Here is a 10,424-nt window from a genome sequence, read left to right on the forward strand (position 1 = left end):
TTATATCCCATCGATATGATTGTTATACCTCTATATTCCTCCACCCTTTTACCCTCTTATTTCTTAATGAACGATACTACCAGCCCTGTCTTCCAGTTCTTCACCCTTATTCTTGCCATACCTTGTTGCAAATCCTCCACATCTATTCTATCACCCCTAATCTTCTATATTTTAGGGCTGCATTTTCAAAGACATCCTCTTCTGTTGCCTTGTTTCTTTTCACCCTTGAAATCGCCTTATTTACCTCTTTCCTACTAACTATGTTTTCGCTGTCCTCGTCTCCATCTACAGGTTTTTTCCTTCTTGCTTTACTCTATATTTTGCACATCCTAACAGCCCCTTGAAGTACTTCTTCCACTATTTTATTCCTATTCCCTCATTTTCGTCATTTCTGTTCCCCCTTTCCCTGTTTATCACTTCTTGTCCCCTCATTTCCTTTTTCGCTTTCGCTTCCTCTTCCATTTACCTTTGTTTCTCCTTCTGTCTTTTCTTCTTTATCATTCTTTCGTGCTCTCTATTTCTCCTGTTGAGTTTTCCTTTTTCTATTTCCACTTTCCTTTATTTTCTCACACTCTCCTTTATTATATCCTTACTTTCCCTACATTGATCGTTCCACTAATTTTTCTTAAACACTCCTTTTAGTTTTTCTAGCAATGTGCTTACTCCATTTTCTTTCAAACTCCCTATCTCCTAGTTTTCTATTTTATCGCTAAATTCTCTTACCCCCTCCCCCCCCGAACTGTCAATTTGCAATTTCTTCTCTCTGTTTTGTTCTTTGTCCCTCCTACCGCGTTTTGGGCCTCCATATTTCATTGTCGCGATCACCGGAAAGTGTGCTGAACCTATCACGTTGCCTACTTTCATTCCAAACATCAGCTTTCATATTCTTTCTTCAGCCAGAATATAATCTCTTAAGTTGTCTCCTATCCCCGCGTACGTATATAATCCTTCTTCATCTCTTTTTGCATTGCCGTTACAAATGATCTATCCTGCATCTCCTAAATAGTCTAGTAGTAACATTCCACCTCCCAAATCCATTTCGTTTCGATTTCCTAATGAACCTCTAATGAACCTTCGTTCAACTCCTCTTGTCGTTTCAAATACTCCTGTGATACATAAAAAGTACCTGTGATTCTTGTAGCAATTTTATGTCCCATTTCCTATACTCTTCATTCTCTCTCACCTATTTCATTTGAAGCTAAACAACGTACGATATAAGAAAAAACGTAAGAGAAAAAAACGTTGCTTTTTGAAAGCCATACAATATTATTATAACATCTTTATGGACTTTATTAAAAAATAGACAATTTAAATTTCGATTGCACAAAAAAAGATAACAAATAAAAAATGACATTTATCGGTCAAACCATGCGTCAAAAAATGATACAAGCTATGAAAAAAGTAAATACACGAAAGTTGTTCCCCCATAAAAGAGCTACAAATTTGTTAATATTCATTTTTTTATAAGACGCGTAGTTTTTGTTTTATTCGTGAAAAATTACATTAGAAATAAAAAAGTAAGTTTTTCGACAAAAAGACATAGGGTAGGGGAGAGTAGGGCTAAATGTTAAATTTTCAAAACCTTTCAATCTGCATTATCTTCCGAGTGAAAACAGTTGCAGTGCTGAAATTTTGACTACAGATGACACTCGGCAACCAAAAGGAACCTCCGTGGTTATGTGACATATACATGAAAAACTTGCTCTAAACCTAGGTCTCTTGAAAGAATGGATGCATTTCTATAGATACATTCGAATAATAGATAAGAATATAATATAATAAGATCTACTAGAATTTCTCCTTTTCTACCACTCAACGTATCAGTGCTCCAAAGCCTGATTTAATTAGACGAAATATCAAGTTCTTCTTTTCAGGCTGAGTAGGCTGTACCAAGGCTACAAAGTCCATCTTTTGGTTCTCATAATCGGGTGCCTTGGAGGTATGAAAGTTTCATTTCTTAGCCAACTGAAAAATCCCGGCTAGCCAGCATCAGGTTCAGTTCATTGCGAGCCAGAAATAAAAGGCTGTTCTTTAGGGATCATTTCTGTTACATCCCAAGAATTTTATAATTTGGATGTAACGTCTAAAAATAGGCCCAACCTACACTGTCCTATATAAAAGAATGTAATGCTGGAAATTCTAAACAAGCGCATTACCGATTTTCTCTGAGTTTGAACCTAACTATGGTAACTGTGTTACGGTCCGTAAGATAGAAATCACAAGATACATAAAGTGTTACCATGGAGGGATAAGAACTTAGAGAATATCGATGAAATACCAATTCTGGATCATTGAGAAACTATAGTTGCAAACTGTACCATTGTAGTGGTAAGTGGAGGGGGAAGATTTCGTAAGTCTTCCCTCTCTCCTAAAAGTCTGGTCTCTAGGGCCGACTTCAACCGCTCGTCCTGAAAAATCTCACTTTTTAGAGTAAGCCTCCTTTCTTCGGCGCACGTCACATATATAGTCAGACATTCTGTAAATGAAAGTGTCTGACTAGAGCTATCATCTATGGTTAAGTTAACATCCAAAATTTGTACTCCTGAAAGGTCAAGAGTAGAGGTGTGCGATTGCCGAACGTCGTGGCTAGCGGCAGCTATTAGCCATTAGATGACATAGCGAAGTTTGCGAGTATCGAATGACACGTGGTTAAACAAAAGGAAGAAGTAAGCGAATACCGACAGTCTCAGTGGACATAATTATTCTTCATTCAAGAAAATTGAAATTTAATTATATAACTAAAACAGCACGTATTGGGTCAAAACATGTTATTACAAATCGTATCTTGTAAAACTCGACCATGTACGTACTCATAATTGTAAATAACGCCAATTAACATGGGGACGCAATCGTATATAAATCCCAAGAACATCCTTGTTAATTCTCTATAGTTCCAAGCAGTCGTACTCGTTTCCGAAAAAAGTCGGCAGTGTTATATGTTCGTGAAAAGAACTTAAGTGTGGATTGGGCAGCTGTTTTAGGGCCTTGTATTGGACAACCTTGTGAAAACATTGTTTTCACAGAGCAACTCTCTCTCTCTTGCTCTTTCAAAAAAGAAAAGGTATATTTACGTAAATATTTTGTAACTATCCATCTGTTCTAGGATCTTTATAATACATCTATTGCTAATCTGATCATCTATCTCATTTAAAAACACTGAAACTGACACAGTTGCCATATAACTAAAAAGTAACAGCGTATCCACAAACATAATTAAATTCTTAGGACTTACCACCCGGACATAATCAGCACTCTGGTCTCTCTCTTTCCAAATTTCCATCTTCTATTGTCTATTTGCTCGGGATGTGACAGGTGATTTGGTGGCAGTGGTGGGATCGTCACTGCCATTGAAATTCAGTGTTTTATAACAAAATTTATATTCAGTGTAGCATTGAAATAGCTACTTCAGCGGCACTCGTGAGTAAAAGCCCTTCTTAGATGCGTTGCACGGTCACCTTTTGGGGCAAGGAAAAGCTCGAAGTGTACGATAGGCGTTGGTATACTTCGCGTGATCGCAAGCTCTGCCATCATTAATAAACTTACGAAAATACCTGGATTAACCTTGTATGTACTCTTTGTAGCAAGATTGTACAAGTGAAGGGTTTAAAATAACGTAATCAAAGATGATTAATCAACAATCGGGTTTAAGATCGTTGGCGCGATACTAACATCAAAATTAGTTTCAAAATTCATTATTTAAAATCGAAATGATAAAAATAAATCACAACAGTGAGAGAATTACAAATAAAACGGGAACAAAGGGGTGTAAACTAATTAGTTCTGAAAATTTAAACCCTTTTTCAATTTTAATCCCTTCATTCGGTCTTAGTAAATTCCCGAAATGTAAATTACGACCATACATCAGGCTATTCATACTGTGGCATCAAGACAAGCTACAATACGTCAAACCTTTTAATTGCCTTTATCATTCAGATTCCTAAAAACCTAAGAAAACAAGTTAATTCTATTGTAAGAATCTTTTCTTCACGAATTGATCACTCGTGAATGGAAATCCAGCAATGGAATTATCAATTTGAAATTCACGCAGTTTTAACGGAACAAGAAAGTTCAAATTGTACCTACAATGAATAAACACAATTAATTCATTCTATTTATTATTAAACGAAAAAATGTGTAAAGCCTTTAATGCCTCTTTCTACTTAACGAAGGCAGTCGGTCGCTGAGTGATAAGCACGCGTTTATGGTCAGACAGTTCACTCGCAATTCTCGCGGTCATTTCATGCATTAGTTTGCAGCGGTCTAACCACTATTTTCCTGCTTGTTGAGAAAATACTGATCACGAAATGTGGCTTCTCCAGGGATAGTCCCGGGGAGAAGGTGTTTATTTCCTCATTCGAAGTTGTAAAAAAAATGATTAAAATAAGTCATAGGGTAACGGCTGAATCTTTCTGTGTAGAATGCCAAGACAATTAGACAATGTTCCGTGCAATTGGCAGAATAATAGGCAGAACATCGCAAACTGCCCGGTTTTGACATTGGTAATTGTGCTACGGTTTACGGCCCTGACAATGCGAGTAGAGTGGCGTAAACTATGTCTCTAGTTATGCTACTGATCGTTTTGGAGCACAAGTGATCACTCTGCTGTCAGTGTCAGAGCCGTCAACCGACGCACAATGACCAATGTCAAAACCGGGCAGTTTGCGATGTTCTGCCAGGATGTTATCCCCGATATTTTGTTCTGCCTCTTCGAATATATGTTTCGAATATTGAGTAGAATGTTATATAAAAAATGAGGGTGTTAGAAAATAACTTTAAAATGCCATATTCTTTTACAAATCTAGATTGTTCTGCCCCCCCCCTTCCGCACCGGCCTATTGTTCTGCCAATTGCACGGCCTCGGCTCTTAGACTATAATCAAACCGAATATAGTCAGACCGTTCGCTTACATAGTAATAACCGTTTAAACTTTTGTTAAACAATAACCATCGTCTTATCTCTAAGACAAAAGAAAACTTTGAAAATTAAAACATTTTAACTTAAAGAGTCAATTGACGACAAATAACTTTCAACAGTTCAGTGTTTTTCAGTGTTTCAACGCTAACTATCTATCGCAGATTATATACAAGCAAAAATCAAAGGGAATAGTATCGATTCACACAAACTAGTTTAAGTTCAACGCAGGCGATTTTGTTTATGTTCCAGTCTTGAACAATAATTTAATTCAATTGAATAAATTATCTTTCATTATTGAGATTAATTATTCAACAGTTTCACTTTGCCCGAGAATTCATTATCAACAATTGGTATAGTTCAAATTCCAGTATTAGACAAAATTATCGAATTAAACGTCATAACATCAGAGATTCCATTCGAAATTACAGACATAGTGGGTAGATAATTTTTAAAACAATTAAAGTGATCTGTTCCTAAGTGTCTTTAATAATTGGAGGAAATTCGCCGCATCATTAAATACATTTTTAATACCTTCATATATCATAAAATGCCTGACGAATTTAATAGATCGCAGTTTGCTGGCGATATCAACCGCAGCCTTAGTGACGCTATGATGACGTCTATGGTGAGTGAGTGAGTGAGTTAGTGAGTGGGTTTGGGTGGTTGCGTGGGTGAGTGAGCGAGTAGTGAGTGAGTGAGTAAGTAAAGAATGAAAACTCAGGGTTTTATTAGTCACTTAATGTATATTCATCACAAGCCCATTCCTTGATCTTTTAATTTTAATGTTCATGCACGCAGAAAAAAAATTCCGGAGAACTAACAGAATTATAAGTTAAAATAGAGACAGCATAGAGTTTCTGTAAAGATTAAAAAATGTTCTGTATTTTATTACCGAAATTTTCATTTATTTTATAAGTTTACACATATTATCTGTAACATACAGGGCAATTTCCTGTCAAATTAACATATTTAAATTTTCAAGGCTAATTCTTAAGGTCTGTAAATTTTACAAAAAGTGTACGTCAATTTCTAAAATTACTGTATATTCAGGAAACTCTGCAGGAAATTCGGTTAGCTTTGCAGAAAAGATATTCTCTCCTTATTTTAACTGAGAATCCTGTAACTTTATTTGCCTCATTTTTCTCTTAAAATGATATTGTTTTTGAAAATAATATTGTATAAAATAGTCAACTTTTTGACATTCGCCCCTGAAATATATCAATGTAAGAAATAAAATAACTTTACACAAAATGTGATATACTTAACTTTGTCTCTTGTCTTTAATTGACCATTTTTAAAATGGATGCATTCTACATTTTATTTTAGTTATTTAACTTTTCATTACTTGGAGTTGTTTTATACCTTAAATTTGGAAATTAGATATACGAATGGAGTGTGTCGCGGTCAAAGCATATAAGTCCATTGGGACAAATTTTTCAGGAGAGAGAAAAACCTGCAAAAATGACCATAATTGCCGGTGGAATTTTAGAGAATATTAAGCCAATAACACGCGTTTTCAGAAAAAGGGCATTTAAATGGTTCTGCCATGTTTTTATTTGCAGATTTGTATTTTTGCATCTACTTCAGGCTAAATACGCAATTTGCATACAATTTGAATTTACAAAACCTCATTTCATTCTTTCAAATTTTCTTTACAATTATATTTGCCGCGTTTTCATGAAAATTAATTTATTTATAAGATATACGTAAAATTATATATATTTATTAATACTTTGAATAAAAAAGCACTAAGTAATATTTAATGAAAATGTCTTTAATAGAATCGTTGAGAACCTTTCAATGAGTAGAATCAGCTTTTTTAAATTATATTGGATGCAAATTATACAACTTTTGGCTACCCAGATAACAATTCGTGCGCGCACGTTTCGTGCACGTCGAAGCGCGTACGAAATGCTTGCAAGAATGCACTCCATCTAAGAGCATTCTGTGGATGCGCCTTTAGAGCGTACACACTGCGTCGCCAATGTCAGCATGTGTTCAATCACCCTGTGACGCAAATTCGAACTAATCGAAGCATACATACGTGCACTATGAGTGCAGTTTGAAATTTGCTATAGTAAATATACATTTATTATATATATTGATTTTTTTAAAAAACTTTTACTCGGGTAAACCCGGTGATACATCATAGCCACGGACTAAGTCAAGTGACTGATGAGATTAGAATGTTATAACTTAATTCAAATAATTTAATAAGATGGTTGAAACCTCCTGCGATGATGTTGTAGGTATACAATTACGAGCGGCCACGAGCTTTGGAGGTGACAACAGTCACCTATGGATGCTTTCTTAGAGTTACCATCTGCCACTCCATGGGTTTTTAGTCGCTCGCTTCCTGATGATCAAGAAAGTTTCTTGCAATGCGACAGGTGTTTAATAAAACCACCTTCTGAGCTGCTGCCAATACCCTACTGACTCCTAAATGTTCAAGATGTTCAGTGCATCTTGCGTGCACATTGCCTGTAGCCGAAATCACAATGGGATGAATGGATGCATGATTCACATTCCTCCATATGGTCTTCACTTCATGCCTTAACTCGCTATACTTGTGGATCTTGGTTGTATAGGTTGACTGAAAATTTCGGTTAAGCGGACAAGCAATGTCGATGATGTAGACTCTTCCATTTTTTTTTCTCGCATCACGATGTCAGGTCGATTGGCCCGGATGTAATGATCCGTTTGGATAGTAACATCCCAATATAAGATGTAATCTTGTTGATGTATAACGCCCGCTACATCATTATGTCTGTGTGTATATTCTCTCTGAGCCATTACGCGACAGCCATCAATAATGTGTTCGATGGATTCGTTGGTATCTCCACATAATCGGCACCGGTCAACTACGTCTTGATGTAACACGTGTTTGCGATAATTCCTGGTGCTGACAACCTTGTCCTGTATTGCAATGACAAATCCTTTCGTCTCTGGATACAGAACACCCTTTCTTAGCCAAATATTAGATGCCTCACTATCCACTTCACTTTGATCTAACGTGTTGGGGTGCTCGCCATGGATGGATTTCTGCCTCCAATGTATTTCTAATTCCTCTATGGTTTCTTCCCTGATACTCAAGGCCCCATCTGAGGACAAATTTAAGGGCGCGTATTCAAGATCCGCTTGACAGATGGTTCTGTAAAGCGCAACATTTCGTTTGTTGTTAAAATAGTCTCGTAACTGTATAACTTGTGACTCACACAGTTTTTTGACATCTACAACGCCCCTACCCCCTAAATGTCGTGGTAGAACTACCCTTTCAATTGCTGAATTTCTGTGGTGCATTCGATGCTTCGTCATTTCTACGCGAACAATTCTGTTTAACTTTTCAAGGTCAGTGTTAGACCATTTTATGAGCTCGAAGGAGTACGTGAGGACAGGGATGGCATATGTGTTGATCGCCCTGATTTTGTTTGCCGAGTTGAGAAAACTCTTCATAATTAATCTGAGTCTCGTAGTAAAGGTAGTCATTAGGCTCATCGCTTGTCGCTTCCCGAGGATCGTCGGAAAGCCCCTGGAATCACCGCTGGGAGCCACAGCATGCGAGACGGCCCTACCGAAGGTGTTCCTCCTACCGAAGGTGTTCCCCCTACCGAAGGTGTTCCGCGTTGATGTTGCGGTAGGGCTTGAGCTCTCCTCTCATGACTTTGACGGCAATGTTGGAGGTAGCATTGCTACTGACAGGGTTTCCCATGCCAAATAGGCTGATAACGAAGAGGAGAGGGACAAAGTAGAACACCTAAACCCATCAATGAAAAATGGAGAATATATTTAAGATTTTGAAACGCTTGTCGCTTCCCGAGGATCGTCGAGGCGCCCCTGGAGCCACCGCTTGGGGCCACAGCATGCGGGACGGTGGCGATGGTGAGCTGAGAGATGGTCAGGCAGATCTCACTAATCAAACAGCTGACCAGCAAGAACATCTGCAACAAACGGTAAGCAGTGGAACATCAACTGTGCCCACTGAGGATGCTTTGGCTAGCACTAGCTGTTTGGAGCCAACCACCTCGACAGAAATACCGTCGGAGAGGATCAATTGGGATACCACAATGAAAGAGGAATTGGTGCGTCTCTATTATGAAAGTGCGAAGTTTGAAACAAACAAGGAAAAAGGATACAATTTAAGAACAAAATTTGCTGCAAAGTATCCTAATATACAAAAGGTCGCACTAAGAGATCTTATCACTAAGGTGAAAGACATCAGGATTAATCTACATGTTACAGAAGACCGAGCAATGGAGATTAAACAACAAGTTGATTTGGCGTGGAAAAACGACGGCAATGCACATCAGTTAGAGAAAGCCGCGACAAACGGTCAAGCAGGAGGAATTGATGTTCTTCCTAACCTATTGATGATCCAACACCACCACATCCTCCAGAGGTGGATGACTTTATACAACCAGAGGCAGAAGCAGAGGTTCAGCAACCAAAAAAGCGACAAAAATGGACATACCATATGAACAGAGATGTTATGCGCCTTTATTTTTTGGCAGAGAAATGTGGGGAAAGTGTGAGGAGAGAACATCATATACTCTTTTTACTTAAATACCCAGAGCTAACCAAAAAAATAAATGAGAAGAATCTAGCAGATCAAAAACGCTCAATATCTGTAAACAGACTGCTTTCGGCTGTTGAAATAGCTTCTATGAAAATGGAAGTGAAACGGCAGCTTCCTATTGATGAGCTCGCCTTGGAAGATGTGGATAACGAAGACTTGATTGATGCTGAAGGCATAGGTGCTAGGGATAATGAACATCATGCACCGGATCTATTAGAAACACATCCGGATATTAATAACGATCATGTAGATAGGGAAATCTCAGAAGAACTACAGCACCTGGAAAGGAATTTTGATCATACTTTACTAGAGTTCAGATATGTGGAACCAACACTGAGGCATTCTCTGCCCAAAATAAACATTACAAATCATCTGCGTAGCACCCAGATTTGATGCCAAGTTTTATGCTCCAAGGTACTACGTATATGATACCAAAAAAACCAGACGCTCAAAAACCATCTGACTTTCGACCGATAGCCTGTCCTCCAACAATTTATAAATGTCTTACAGCTATCATTGCAGATAAGGTATATTCTCATTGTGACAAGAATGACATTCTTACAGAAGAACAAAAAGGATGTAGAAACTCACGAGGCTATAAAGATCTAGTTACTATAGACGCTGTTGCCATGACTCAAGCTCGTAAGCATCAAAGGAACTTACACATGGCATACATTGACTACAAGTAAGCGTTTCCTTACGATCCACATGACTATTTGCTTGAAGTCTTAAAACTTTACAAAATATGTTCACGCATTATTGACTTTCTAAGCCATGCGATGAGGCTCTGGGGTACAAGAATCAAGTATTTTGATCATAGACGACGAAGGATAATTGGATCAATACGCTTTACGACGGATATATTTCAAGGAGACTCCTTCAGCGCACTATGGTTCTGTTTAGCATTGAATCCATTGAGCAAAACACTAAACAGCAT

Source organism: Belonocnema kinseyi, chromosome 10, assembly GCF_010883055.1.
Source record: "Belonocnema kinseyi isolate 2016_QV_RU_SX_M_011 chromosome 10, B_treatae_v1, whole genome shotgun sequence".
Classification (NCBI taxonomy): Eukaryota; Metazoa; Arthropoda; class Insecta; order Hymenoptera; family Cynipidae; genus Belonocnema; species Belonocnema kinseyi.